General features: G+C 41.8%; 1 pseudogene; it reads right to left on the reverse strand.

The window, feature by feature from the left end:
- Nucleotides 1-1,269: 1,269 nt before the first annotated feature.
- LOC130854295 (NADH dehydrogenase [ubiquinone] iron-sulfur protein 2, mitochondrial-like) lies at nt 1,270-2,635 on the reverse strand (annotated as a pseudogene).
- Between the last annotated feature and the right edge of the window lie 12,930 nt (nt 2,636-15,565).

The following is a 15,565-nucleotide window of genomic DNA, read 5'->3' on the forward strand; positions in this document are numbered from 1 at the left end:
CAGGCTGTAAGTGTCCCTTGCCTCCCGCACCTTCCCTCCCGTGTCTAATGATGCTGCATGGCCCACGAAACGTAAACAAGGCTAGTATTCCAGCCAGTACCAGCGTGCCAGGGAGAGCAATGCAGACAGCTCTGGCTCTTGGCAGGAAAACCTACATCAAATGTTTATCTAATATTTTTGTTTAGCCTTTCAGGGGCATTTAGGATCTACACACAGAAGCTCAGAGCTACAGACCAATTAAGTTAATGCAGTAAGAAACAAGGCATCGGTCTCAGGGGATAAAGTAACCAAACCAATTCTTTGAGGTACCACTAGGAAAACAACCATTAAAAAGTTCTCTTGCTTATATTTCCCAGCTAATCATTTCAATGTCTGCTTTAATATAACATCAGAACATAATGGCACCTACCATACTTTTAAATGTAAAAATAGCTGTAGCCACACAGTGGAATACTATGCTGTTATACAATTATGAGTGATAGTAGTATATTTGCAGATATAGGAAAACATTTACTTGAATATTATTAAATGCAAAAAGCAAATCACAAGACAGTTTGCATTGCATGAACCCTTTGTAAGGAGAGACAAAAAGATTCAGGATTTGAACTAGTGTATTAATTAGTCAGATAAGACTATGTTTCTTTTCTCCCTTTTATTTGCTGACTTCTAATTTTTGTAAAAGATCGTATATCCTTTTGTAAAGTTAAAAAAAGAAAACAATCTTTTTTAAATAGTCAAAGCATCAGGGAGAGGGCTGCTGCAGCAGAATTTTCAGTCATGACAAGGTGCAGGATTGCTTCACAGGCCCAAGTCTCAACTACCGGCAGATATTCAGATATGAAAAAAATTACTTCTGAAATAGCAGGAATCCCTGACTCTCATTGTTCTTAGGACTTTAACGAGACCAGTCAACCAGATGTGGAGCTGGAAGTGGCAACAGAATAGGCCTGGAACCAACAAGAGGGCCCAAGGGTAGACTGAGTGCCCTGCAGGTGCTGGGTCAGACTCTGGCCAGTCCCCTTCTTACAGGTGTTTTTTTTGTTTTTTTGGGGGGGAGGGGTGGCATGGGGTCAGAAGGCGGCTGATTTATTATCGTTTCTTCTTTTCCAGTACATGCACAGAACGCCTGACAGCTAAGCATTCATGTACGTGTACACACACATCACACACACACATCACACACACACACACACAGTCCCATTTCCAATGATGGACAGATTCTGCAGATGAAGCAGCTAGGCAGGGAGATCCAACAGTGCTCCCCGTTCCCTAACCTACTTCTCCAAACACAATATCTTGAGTACCTATGATGGCAATGACGTCTGCCAACGTGTCCCTTAGACGTCTTGTCCAAACCAGCCAAGTGGCCAAAACCAGGAGCCTTGATCTTGTATCGATAAGGGTGGTTGCTGCCATTAGACACCAGGTAAACCCCAAACCCTCCCTTAGGAGCCTCAGTGGCAGTATATGTGGCCCCTGGAGGAACTTGGTAGCCCTCAGTATACAACTTAAAGTGTTAAATCAGTGAGTCCATAGAAGTCTTCATCTTTGCTTGTTTAAGTGGAGACCCTTTGGCATCATCAATCTTGATCTCCCCAGGAGGCATCTTTTTCAGACACTGTGAGATGATTCAAAGGGAGTGGCTCATCTCCTCCACCCGACAGAGGTACCTATCATAGCAGTCCCCTTGAGAGCCAATAGGAACATCAAACTCCACCTGGTCATAAACATCACAGGGCTGGGTCTTCCACAGGTCCCAATGGATGCCTGAGCCCCAGAGCATCACCCCACTAAAACCATAGTTGAGTATGTCTTCTGCTGTTACAACCCCAATGTCAACTGTCCAAATTCTCTATTGTTGGTCAGCATCTCCTCCAGCTCATCAATCCGAATGGAGAAGTTCTTAGAAAACTGATAAATGTCATCCATAAGCCCAAGGGGAGGTCCTGGTGCACACCTCCTGGCCAGACATAAGCAGCATGCATCAGAGCCCCAGACACTCACTCACAGAACTCAAACATCTTCTCCCTTTCTTCAAACATCCAGAAGAGAGGGGTCATGGCCCCAGTGTCCAGGGCATGTGTGGTCACAGCCATGATGTAGTTCAAAAGTCAAGTGATTTCTCCAAACAGCACTCGGATCCACTGTGCCCGTGGTGGAGGCTGGATGTTGAGTAACTTCTCCACAGCCAGTGAATAGGCCTGTTCCTTACACATCACAGACACATAGCCTAGCCGGTCAAAGTACAGCAGGGCCTGCAGATCGGTCTTGTATTCAATGAACTTCTCAGTGCCTCGGTGCAGCAGCCCAATGTGAGGGTTGCATTTCCGCACCATCTCCCCACTCAGTTCCATCACTAGCTGCAGGACTCCATGGGCTGCTGTGTTCTGGGGCTCAAAGTTCAGGGTCAGGTTCGACACCAATGTGTCCTTTGGGGGGTCCACATCATTCCAAGGTGGAGGCTTCCAGTGAGCTGTTTCCTTGGTGGGGTACATAACAGTGCCCCCAAACTGCTCCACCCATCCCACATCTGGCTGCCATTGCCAGGCACCTCTGCTGGGCTGAATTGGCAGTCGGGCTGCAGCACCTGGGCTGTGACACCCCGGAGGCTGCACAGAGCCCTGAGCACCGCCATCTTGCCAGCATGCCGCAGAATGCCCTTACACGTGTTATTGGGCTTCATCCTCTGTGATCTGCGTAGACCAGGGTGACTTTTACTTCCTCATTCTATACTCAAGACCTTAGAGGTAGGCTTTTAAAATTGTAATGCATTATTGAAAAATATCTTGAAAACCGCTGAAGGGAAAATTCTAGAAGTATCTGAGAGATGGTATATCTGCCTTATAAGGATGTTAGGAGGATTAACTATTTCATATAAAGCATTTAGTATAATACCTGACATAATAAGTATTTCATAATAAATGCTAACTGCTAAAAATTTCTAACTCAATTTTCCCCTTTTTAAACATAAAATAAATTACTTATACCCCAAATCCTGTTTATTTGAATAGTCAAAAAGTTAGTTTGATTAATCCTTGTCCTATGGAGACAGAGAGAAAGAATTCGGTCATCAATGAGGTGACGACGAAACATCTCAATCAGGCCTAATTTGGTTCTGCAGGCATAGATGCCTTTCATTTTTTCAAACTGATTATTCCACTTGATTTCATTCAGGGTTCAGAAATTTGAAGAGTCCGTGCAATGCTACCTGGTTCTGCTGATCTTAAAATGGGTCTTTTTTCTTTCTAGGAACCAATGTTTCATTTTTAGAGCCTTTATTCTTTTAAATTTCCATTAGTGTCTTTCTTCCTTTTGAGATCCTATAGTTGTATTCTACTGGATTTTAGATATTAGCCCAGGAAAATTTGCTCCAGAAAAGAGTTGTTGCTGATGGTTTGCTTTCTTCTGACTGCTGAATGATAGAGGAATGAAACTTCTAGAGACAACAGGGGAAGCTATTAAAAAAAATATCTGAGCAATTACCAGCATGGCAATCCCTTCCAAAGATGATTCCAAATGACAGCTTAGGCAAGTGATGGATATGTTTTTTGTTTGCTGTGGTCTCTTGAGAGAAATATCCCTCCCATTCCCTGTCCTAGTGGTTTAGCCACATGTGACCTGGGCCTTTCCAGAGTTCTCCACACTGCCATGATAGTTATTGTTACCCAGGATAAGTCAGAGCTTTATACTTTGTTTTTTCTGGAACTAGTAAGAAAGAAGCATTCCTTTCTTTTTTCATTAGGATCATTAACTGCAAGAATTATATAAGCCTAGAGTTGCTGGTGATTCTCTTTGCCTTTACAAGGAGAGGTGGGAGAAAGGTACCTAAGAATAAAGCTCACATGGAGCTGAAAAATGGAAAGACAGTCCTTTGAGAGCATCTTCTGAGTCCCTGGGTCTGGCCCTGCCAGAAACAAGCTGTTTGCCAGTCTTCACAGTTCTGTGAGCCCATAAAAGTAAGTCTAAATTGGCTTCTGTTACTTGACAACTGAAGGAGACCCATCTACTGTGAAGTTTATTGAGCAATATTTATTGATCTCTTTCTTTGTGCCGGGCACTGAGCTGTGTCCTCTCTTGAGAGACTTTCATTCTCCTTTGAGGCAAATGAAACAGAAAGTCTTCAACAGGAATGAGTCAGCTCCTAAGAGCCTGTGGAACCCAAAATATTGTTTGACCTAATCCTTGAATATTTAGTGAATCTTGAAATATCAAGGATGCACTTCTCATCAGCATCATCTGATTATTTAGTTTTACCAAAAATCACACCTGAAGCATTGCTATTTCCACTGCAGAGCTTCTATGCTAGTGCACCATATTGGGGTACCTTTAAGAATTCGTAGCTGATTGGATATGAAGTTCTCCATTAAGCCATCTGTATTAGTTTCCTAGGAATGCCATAACAAATTAACACAAACTGAGTGACTTAAGGCAACAGAAATTTAATCTTAATGCTGTGGGCTAGAAGTCTGAAATCAAGGTGTCAGCAGAGCCATGCTCCATCTGAAGGCTCTAGGGAGGAATCCTTCTTTGCCTCTTCCTAGCTTCTGGTAGCTCCCAGGGATCTTTGGTGTTCCTTGGCTTGTAGATGCATCACTCCAATCTCTGCCTCCATCTTCGCATGGCCTTCTTTCCCCTGTATGTGTCTGCGTCTTCCCATGGCCTTCTTATAAGCATACCCACATTGGATTTAGGGCCCACCATAATCCAGTATGACCTCATCTTAACTAATTACATCTTCAAAGATCCTATTTCCAAAAAAGTCACATTCTAAAGTTCTAGGTAGGTATGAATTTGGGGAGGGTAGAATATATTCAACCCAGTACACTAGCCTGCAAAAGCTCTCTTAGAACCACTTTTAGAAATAATGGCCCCAGGAAAATTCTTTCTACTGAGATGATTTCTCTTCATGTCTCAGAAAGTGCAGGTAAAACTTCTAAAAGAAATTCTATGCTTTTTAAAATTTCACTTTAAGTGAAGAAAGAACTCGAATAAACTGGGCCAGCAGAAAGCAGGAAATATAATGATACCGGCATCTATATTTAGTCAACCCAACCTCTGGTCAACCAACAAATAGTCTACTTAAAGATATGGGAAAGAAAGTATCATCCTGAAGGAGATTTTCATTTCCTAATTACTCATCAAGGAAATGCAAATTGAAACCCCAATTAAATATCATTACACACCAAACAGAATGGCTAAAACCAAAAGACTGACAACACTGTTTTGACAAAGTTGTAGAGCAACGAGAACTTTCAGTCACTACTTGGGGAAGTGTATAATGGTACAACTATCTTGGAAAACTGCTTAGTAGTGTATACTGAAGTTAAACATATCTCTACCCTGTGACTCAGGAATTCCACCCTAGGTATATAGCCCAAAGAAATGAATGTGTTGTCACAAAAAGACTTCTATAAGACACTTTATTCTTTGTGGCTAAAACTAGAAATGACTCAAATGTTCATCAATTTGAGGAAAATGGTACATAAATTGTGATATATTCATATAACAGAATATTATACTTGTAGGGAAAAAAGCTGGAGACATAGAAAAATATGGATGAATCTCAAAAACATTTATATTGAGTTTTTTAAAAAACCAGACATAAGAGAGTATATATACTGCATATTTCCATTTACATGAAATTCAAGAACAGGAAAAATTAACCCATATGTATATGTCAGAGTACTGACTTGGAATTGACATTACAAACTTTCTGTAGTGATGAAAATGGTCTCTATTGTGACATAGGTGGTAGGTATGTGGGTGTATATATACATAAAAACTCATCAACCTGTGTACTTAAGATTTGTGTGTTTTTATGTAGGTAAGTCGTACCTCAAAAATAATAACAATAATAGTAAAGGATAAGTTTCCTGCCCTCTTGGAGCTCCCTGGTAAGTTGAAGAGATGAACATTAACAAATAAGGACTCAAATATACCATTAAAATTATAAATGCTCTGATAGAAAAGAATAATGTACTCTGAGAAAGTAGCAGAAGAATATAACTTGGAGTATTATTTTTCAAATAACTCCATATGCTACTATTTCTGTGTCAGATCTCTGCTGCAATCGTGTCAGTTATTTGTAGGCACAATAGGAAGTTATTGAAATCCAACTGACCCCTGCCCTATTTATTGGATCCCAGGAATCCTGGATCTAAAATACAGGATCATTTCTAACAGTGAGTCAGCATTTCATTCCAGGAAGTTTAAGAAACTTGCAAACAAAAATCTTATACCAGTTGTCACTGGCCCATCTTCTCTGCTTGTGCGGATGATAAGAGGGAAAGGTCACTTGACTGAGAGCCATGATGTGGCCTTTGGAGGAGACTGAGTGAAATTATTTCCATTATGCTCTTAAACATGCTCATCTATACTTAACAAAAAGGACTCAGTTCAACTGAATCATTCATGGAGCTGTATTTTAAGACGTAACTACTTCCAAGAGTATCCATGTTGGAGGGGATGAAATGGTCACTGACTTACCTGACAGGAAGTTATTGATTATTAATTACATTAAGTGCTTAGGTGAAAATATAAAAAGCACTACAGAATTGAAATTTTAAAAAGTTAGCTCCTCATAAAAGGTATACAGAAAAAGAAACTAAAATGCTAAAACTCAAAAAAGACATATCCTTGCAAAGGGTTTGGCTAAAAGACACTTAAAATATCAGATAGAAAGTCCCAGCACATGGGAGAAGAATTGGAAAATCCTGTAGGCATGACAGGTGAAGTCTGTCTAAAAGAAGATGCTCAGGGACTTCCCTGGTGGTCCAGTGGTTAAGACTCCACGCTTCCATTGCAGGGGGCATGGGTTCAATCCGCAGTCATGGAACAAAGATTCCGCATGCGGCACAGTGCGGCCAAATAAATAAATGAAGATAACCAACCCAAATATGCTACTCTGATTACTAACATCTGGAGTGGAAGCAGTATAGAATCTCAGTCAAAAGTCTATTATCTGATAACTTCAATATCTCAGAATCCCAGCTGTTCTAAGGTACCCCTCTGCTGCTTTGGACTTGGTGAGTAAATCCTATTAATATAAACTGTGAATTAATCACAGTATATATTTGGTGTTAGCTTTAGAAATGGATGGTGTCTTTTTAAAATTTTGTGTAATCTAATGTATACTTTTGAGAATATTGAAAAAAATTGGATATACATATATATAAAATAACAAGTATTTATTAATGGCATTAAGTGGACATCCCAAGGGGAAGCTAATGAATCTGTAACAAGGACTTTTGGGACCCAGAAAGATGTGTTCTGAATGGTACCTTACCTATAATACACTGCTTTTTTTTCCCCTACAGGTATGAGGGTTTGCTCTCAATCATAGAGTTAGATTAAGAAAGAGGATTCTTGCCTCCACAACCAATACTGCTTGCTAGTGTTATACAAGTTCAGAACATTAATGATGATGTGCTATTACCAGATAGATCAACTTCAAAGGCCAGAGTGACCTGCCCACGGGAGAACCATTGAAAGCAACATGTCTTGATGGGATTTCCGTTGGTTGGTTGGTGTGTTTTGATACATTTCAAAAGGAAGCAACAAATTTCTGAACACCTCTGTCTCTGTCACCTGGTATTTCTGTACTTATTAGAATAATATCCATTTAATTAGAATGAAGTGTCTAAATAATGAAGTTGGTTGCACCTACCTTGTTTTCTACTTACCACGTGTGTAATTAATATATTGTCCATAGCATAGACATATATGGCAGAACTGAACAACTGTAAAACTAACATCTTTTAAATTTCCCCCTAAATCTGAAGTGATTTAGACTATTCAGGAAGGATTTCCTAATGATGAATTTTGAGCTGCATCCTGAAGGAAGGGTGAAATAAACAGTGGTAGGCAAAGAGAAAGCAAAGACAGGTGGAGAGAAGAGTACAACAAAAGCAATGAGACCAGAGGAAACAGTGAGGGAATCTAGTGTGGGTGGAGAAGAGGATCCTCACCAGGGAATTATTCTGTAATGCTGTTTTCCTTTACGCCCAACTGAGAAACATGAAGAACACGTGTTCTTGAAAGCAGGCGCTTGAGCCAGACGGCCTTGTGAAACATAACCCATTCTAGGCTTTGGAATATTCTGATGTGGAAACCCATACCCAAGAACGAACTATGAAAAACAGTATCTTTGCTATTTTTAGGAGCAACCGCCCTCTTTCTCTGAGTAATAAGCCTAATGCTCAGACTTATGACTCAAGGACTGTAGGCAAGTGAAAACTGTATCAGAAGCATATTTTCAAAACAGTATCCCTATTGCACTCACGGTTTTGCTCAGAATAATTCTGCCAACAATGATATTGAGAATCGTATTCCACGGTTCCGTTGCTAGAACGAGGCGGGAGAGCCTTCGGCCGGTGAAGAAGGCAGTGAGCGCACAGGTTGCTGGGCCAAGCTCTGGCAGCAGCAGGATAACCTGTGAGGACTGCCCGGGCTCTCTGCTCCTCAAACACAGCAGCCACAGCAAAAGGCCTGCAGGGCTGCTTTGAAAACGCCTGTGACCAACGTTGGTCCTAAGGAGAATTCTGTACGATTGTGATTTGAGGGTTTTTGTGTCCCTTCTGCTGAAAAGTCTTGTTCTCACGGTTCTGCTTTGATACCAGAAACTGCCACATCTTTTAAGTGTGTGTCTGATCACGTATCTGGAGCTTGAGGCCGAAAGGTCCAGGATAAAGAAGGTTTGAGAGGAGAAGGAAAAAAAAAGAACAACAATACCAATGGGTAGCATTTATGAAGCACTCACTACCTGTGATATTGAGGTATAATAAGAAATATACATTTGGTCTTTGTCCCCATTCCTGGCACAGAGCTCCTAAACCCTTGTAATTCCCTAAGTGACAAGTGCCCTAAAGGCTAAAGGAGCACCATCTGTTATTCATAACAAGCCCCTTTTAACCACATCTGAGTTTATGTTAATGAGGTGACTTGCAGCAAACCCCTAAGGATGGGGGCTGTTTGCCAAGGGAACCATCCAAGTGATTAGAGGGCTGGAACTTTCAGCCTCACACACCTCTACTTCTCAGTAGGAGAGAGGGGCTGGAGATGGAGTTTAGTCACCAATGGCCAATGATTTCTTTAATCATGCCTGTGTAATGAAGCCTCCATACAAATCCCTGAAGTATGGGGTTCAGAGGGCTTGCCGGCTGCTGAACACACGGAGGTGCAGGAAGGGTGGTGAGCCCTGAGAAAAAAAGGAAACTCCATAGCGCTTCTCTCATACCTTACCCTATGCATCTCTTCCATCTGGCTGTTTCTGAGTTGTATCTGTTTATAACAAACCAATAATCTAGTAAGTAACCTGTTTTTCTGAGTTCTGTGAGCCACTCTAGCAAATTATCAAACCTAAGGAGAGATCATGAGAACCTCTTATTTACAGCCCTTCAGTCGGAGGCACAGATGATAACCTAGACTTGAGATTGGCATCTAAGGTGGGGAGTGGGCTGTCTTGTGGGACTGAGCCCTTAACCTGTGGGATCTGATGCTACGTCCAGGTAGATAGTGTTGGAATTGAATTAAATTTGTAGCACACCAAGCTGGTGTCTGCTGAAAATTGGAGAATTGCTTGGTAAGGGAAAAATCCCTCCCTACACTTGGAGTACAGAGGCATTCAGTGAATAGTGAGTTCAGGGAACAAGTGTTTTCCTTTTCATCACCTTATTTTCTTTAACTCTCACATAACCCTGATAGCCTCCTGGCAGGAGAAACTCTTGGTTGCCCACCCAGCATCCATCTTACCCTTCCTTCTAACTGAATTACAGTTTTGTCCTTCCCCAGTACAGCCTCAGGAAAACCAAATGCATCCCCACACTGAAGATGAGTTGGCTTCATTTCAGGGAATCTTGTCCTTTTCCCAGAATTCTTCCTGGATGGCCTGGTTATATAAGATAGCCAGTGTCCTTACAGCTTAAGCCAGGTTGAGTTGGATTGTTTTGCTACTTGCAGCCCAAGGCATCCTAACCAATACGTTACTATTATTTTTTCCCACTTGAAAATCAAGACACAGACAGCCAAGTAACTAGCTCAAAAGTTGGAGAACAGAGTTCAGAAAGAGGTTTCTGTGACTCTAATGCCAAGATCTAACCTGCTAACTAGTCTGAGAATGGGCCATTCATGACAGGAAGGCGACCCCTAGAAAGAATGATACAGACCCTCATGGGGGATGCAACATCATAAGGGAACAAGTGTAATTCTTCTGTGAATATTCCCTATCAGATGGGGGAGGGATAAGAGGCCAGAGTGGCACAACATCCTAGGCTTTTAATGAGGGTAGTGTGTCAGAGTGTGTGTGGAAGAGGATTGCGGAGGTCCCTTTAAAAGCATGAAAGGCACCTTGACCAATTTCACAATGTTAGAAATAACATTTCCAGAGGTTTTCAGTGCACAAGGTGCTTTTCTGATACAAGCTTTTAGTTGATTTGATTCTTTTAAGGATACTATTGAGGCAATCATATTCATCTCCAGAGGAAACTGAGGCTTTGTGAAGTTACAGGACGTGCGCAAAGTCTCTCAGCCAAGCAGTGAAGATGGGGCTAGATCCAAAGTCCACCTGATTCTAAATCCATACTCTTCCTATGTCACTGCGTTTGTCAGTACGACCCTTGTTCCTGCAGGTGACACACTCAAAACAATTTACTTTTTTAAAAAAATGTGGCAGCACTTTGGGGAACGGTAGCTTGCATGTTTTTTGCAATGACTGTGTGTTTTAGAGGGAAATCTATACTCTCACGCTTCTAGAGGGTACAAAAGGAGCCAACTACCTTGAAAGTTCACAAGCAAAATTCAGCCCTGAAGCCAAGAATCCTTATTGTCTGGAAACAGGAGAAGTCCTTTAGGGCTGGTCTCATAGACAAAGCTCCCACAGGATTAGAATTCTACAGTGCTCAACCTTTAGGCGAAAAGCTCTTTGCCTTCCAAGGTCATGAGAGTAGACATTCCCAGCATCTCTCTTGGTACCTGGCAAAGGAGTCATGCTGAGAAAAGCTATGTCATAAATCAGTGGAGAAATTCAAGCTATTTGCCTCCTAATGTTACTTGCTGAGGTTTCTCTTTCGTTGTTTGTAAAGATAATTATAAATTGGGTTTTCTCAAGCAAGCACACACCTACCCAGAACTATTCTGTTTTCCTCACCAGCAGCTGTGCACTCAGTGGAATTCTGTGTGGGGCCCTCACTGCCATTGCTATGAAACCACAGAAATGCATCTTGGGGACTCCGAGGAGCTCCAGTTCTTTACGTCTCAATGCAGAAAAAATTCAGCACGAGGCACAGTGACAGAAAAGAAGTGATTTCTTAGGACACTTGTGAGGTTTATAAGCAGGCCAGCAAGAGGGTGCCACCCTAGGAACTTACTGGGATACAGTTTTATAATCAAAGGAACAGTGGGGGAACTTCCTAGGTGGTGCAGTGGTTAAGAATCTGACTGCCAATGCAGGGGACACGGATTCAATCTCTGCTCCAGGAAGATCCCACGTGCCAAGGAACAACTAAGCCTGTGCGCCACAACTACTGAGTCTGTGCTCTAGAGCCCATGAGCCACAACTATTGAGCCCGTGACTGCAACTACTGAAGCCTGTGTGCCTAGAGGCCATGCTCACCGCAACTAGAGAAAGCCATTGTGCAGCAACAATAACCCAACGCCGCCAATAAATAAATAAATAAAAAGTAATTTTATTTAAAAAAAAAAAAGGAAAAGTGGGGAGGGAGAGAAGAACAGCTTCTTCCTCATTCTTGAGTAGACATCACACTTCCATCATCAGTTCCTCCTCCATGTCAGGCGGGGGAGTTTTCTTGCCCCTACGTGGTCAAATTGGGACTGTCATGGTGCAACAGAAATGAGCAAAAAGGTGGTAATATGTACTGTAAAATATTGCAAATCACCTCAGACTTCAGTATACTATCACTTTTCCCTTGTATTTTGTTTTTAGTGTGCACAGAGGAGCATGTCCTAAGAATCATTAACTTACTGACCTCACTGGGCAGGGTATGTGTCCCATTCCACTATTGTTTTATTATTTGGGGCATGTTTCATGCTTCTGTTGAATGTTTTGTTGTTAAGCAAGCCTGCTTTCCTGAGTGGTCATTAACTTACAGGGGTCTCCAATATTTTTTTTTCCTACTGTCCCTTAGTCGGGTTGACTATTTAATCACCTAATTTCTCCCTTTATTCTGTCCCTATCAGCTGTGGGATACTCTACTTGTGATTCTAGTTTCTTAAAACATTTCCTGAGGACTGACTGAGTACTAAACACTAAGCATACCTTTAATCCTCACGACCCCATGACAGCATGTATTATTATTGCTCTAGATGAAGAGATTGGTTCCAGGCTGACTTATTCAAAGACACACAACTAGAAAGTAGTAGAGAAATCATTGATTCTGTGATGATCAGCTTCCATTGCAGATGCATGCACTAACTCCATGACTAGCCTACAGTAACCAAGATGGCAAGAGCAGATTTCATGGCAGTTCCGGTTTATGAATCAACTATGCATACATTATGATAGTACTTAGTGGAATAAGCGTTGCCAAAGACCTGGTCTTCCATGAGCTTTCAGTCTACTGGAAACAGCTGTTGTGAAAGAGACTTCCAGATGAAATCCAAAATTCATTCTCCCCTTCTTCTAGGAAAGAGAATGTTTATGTGAATGCGTTATCATCAAGCTAAACACTGTATTTCCCAGCCTCCCTTGTAGCTAAGAATGACCCTATAACAAAGTTCTGGCCAATGGGATGTAAGAAGAAGTGATCCGTGCAATTTTTTTTGTTGTGCCTTTAAAACGAAGCTATGATGGCAAAGTAGAAAAACCCAGAGCTCACCTCCTCTCACAGGCACACCAAAATCACAGCTATTTGCAGAACAACCATCGGTAAAAAAGACCATAACCTACCAGAAAAAGATCTCCTACAACTAAAGATAACTGAAGGAACCACAAGAGATGGATATAAGGGACAGAGTCACTAAGTAGTCAAGTCCCATACCCTTGGGTGGGTGACACACAAATGGGAAAATAATTACAGTTGCAGAGGTTCTCCCCAAGGAGTGAGAGGTCCAAGACCCATGTCAGGTTCCACAGCCTGGTGGGTCCCATGCCAGGATGATGAGCCCCCAGAGCATTTGGCTTTGAAGGCCAATGTGTCTTGCTTTCAGGAGTCCCAGAGATGGGAGAAGCAGCAACATCACTCTTAAAGGACACACTCAAAATCTCACACCCTCTGGGACCCAGGACAGAAGCAGCAGTTTGATAGGAGCCTGAGTCAGACCCACTTGCTGACCTTGGAGAGTCTTCTGGACATACAGGAGGCAAATGCAGCTCCTCTTGGGGACATGGACCCTGGTAGCAGTCATTTGGGGAGCTCCTTCTACCACGTGGACACTTGTGCTAGCAAATGTCATTTTGGAATCCTTCCTCTAGCTAATTAGTACCAGGACCCAGCCCTGCCCTGGCCCAACAGTCTGTAGGTGCCAGTGTTGGGATGCTTCAGGCCAAGCAACTAATTGGGCATGGACACAGTCCCACCCACCAGCAGACAGACCTCTGAGCCTTAAGACCCTCTGAGCCCACAGCTTCCTCTGGACATGGCCCTGACTACCAAAGGGCGCAGGACATGGCCACACTTACCAGTGCACAGGCACTAGACCTGAGACATTCCCCTGGCCAGGGCCCTCCAGCCAGAGACCCCAGGACACAGTTCTACCCACCAGTGGGCAGGCATAAGGCCTAGATCCCCTGAGCTCTGGCCCCACCCTGCAGGGAGCCTGTTCTAGCCTTGGGACAAGTCTCACCCACCAGGGGATAGACACCAGCCACAAGAAAACTGCAGCCCTGTGGTTATGAACCTGGCCCACCCACCAGCAGGCCAGACCTTGCCTTGAGACCAGCTTGACCCCTGCCCTACCCAATAGTGAACCTGCTCTACCCACTAGTGAATCTGCTCTACCCTTGAGACCAGGTTTACCCACAAGTAGGCAGACCCCAGCTTCAAGAAAACCATTGCCTCACAGCCTGCAAACCCAGCACAACTGCTAACAGGCCAGATCCTGCTATGGGACCAGCTGGGCCCTGGCTCAGCCCCGTGGCACACCAAAACAATCAACTACAGAGAAACCTTTGCAAAAACACAAACACATGGATTCTAAGCAATATGCTAGTAAACAACCAATGAATCACTGGAGAAATGAAAGAGAAAATCAAAAAACACCTGGAGATAAATGAAAATATGATGATCCAAAATCTTTGGGATGCAGCCAAAGCAATTCTAAGAGGGAAATGTACAGTGATACAAGCTTACCTCAGGAACTAAGAAAAATATCAAGTAAACAATGTAACCTTACACCTAAAGGTGCTGGAAGAAGAAGAAACAAAATCCAAAATTAATAGAAGGAAAGATATTATAAGGAGCAGAACAGAAATAATAGAAAGGATTAATGAAACTAAGGGCTGGTTCTCTGAAAAGGTAAACAAAATTGATAAACCTTTAGCCAGAATCATCAAGAAAAAAAGAGAGAGAGCCTAAATTAATAAAATCAGAAAGGAAAAAGAAATTACAACCAACACCACAGAAATACAAAGGATCATAGAGGATACTACAAATAACTATTTGCCAATAAAGCGAACAAACTGAAAGAAATGAACAAATTCCTAGAAATGTACAGTCTCCCAAGACTGAATCAGGAAGAAATGGACAATATGACCAGACCAATTACCAGTATTGAAATTAAATCAGTAATTTTAAAAAACACCCAACACCAAAAGTCCAGGACCAGATAGCTTCACAGGTTGTTTCTACCAAACATTTAGAGAAGAGTTAACACCAATCCTTTTCAAACTATTCCAAAAAATTGCAAAGGAAGGAATACTTCCAAATGTTCATTCTACAAGACCAGCATCACCCTGATACCAAAACCAGAAAAAATATCACACACACAAAAAAAGAAAATTATGGGCCAATATCACTGATGAACATAAATGCAAAAATTCTCAACAAAGTACTAGAAAACCAAATTGAATAATACATTAAAAGGATCATATACCATGAGTAAGTGGATTTACTCCAGGGATGCAAGGATGTTTCAATATTTGCAAACTCAATCAATGTGATATAACCATATTAACATATAGAAGAATAAAAACCATATGATCATCTCAAAAGATGCAGAAAAAGCTTTTGATAAAAATTCACCAAAAGTACCTCAAAAGCTGGAACAAGAGTGTAAAGCAATTATATTCCAATAAAGAGCTTAAAAAAATTCACCAAAAAAGAAAAAATGGGCACAGAGGGGACACACCTCAACATAATAAAAGCCATATACAAAAAACCTACAGCAAACATCATCCTCAATGGTGAGAAACTGAAAGCATTTCCTCTAAGATCAGGAACAAGACAAGGATATCCACTTTCACCACAATTATTCAACATAGTTTTGGAAGTCCTAGCCATAGTAATCAGAGAAGACAAAGGAATAAAAGGAATCCAAATTGGAAAGGAAGAAGTAAAATTGTTACTGTTTACAAATGACATGCTACTATACATAGAAAATCCTAGAGACCATC

The sequence above is a fragment of the Hippopotamus amphibius genome, chromosome 5 (assembly GCF_030028045.1).
Source record: "Hippopotamus amphibius kiboko isolate mHipAmp2 chromosome 5, mHipAmp2.hap2, whole genome shotgun sequence".
Lineage (NCBI taxonomy): Eukaryota > Metazoa > Chordata > Mammalia > Artiodactyla > Hippopotamidae > Hippopotamus > Hippopotamus amphibius.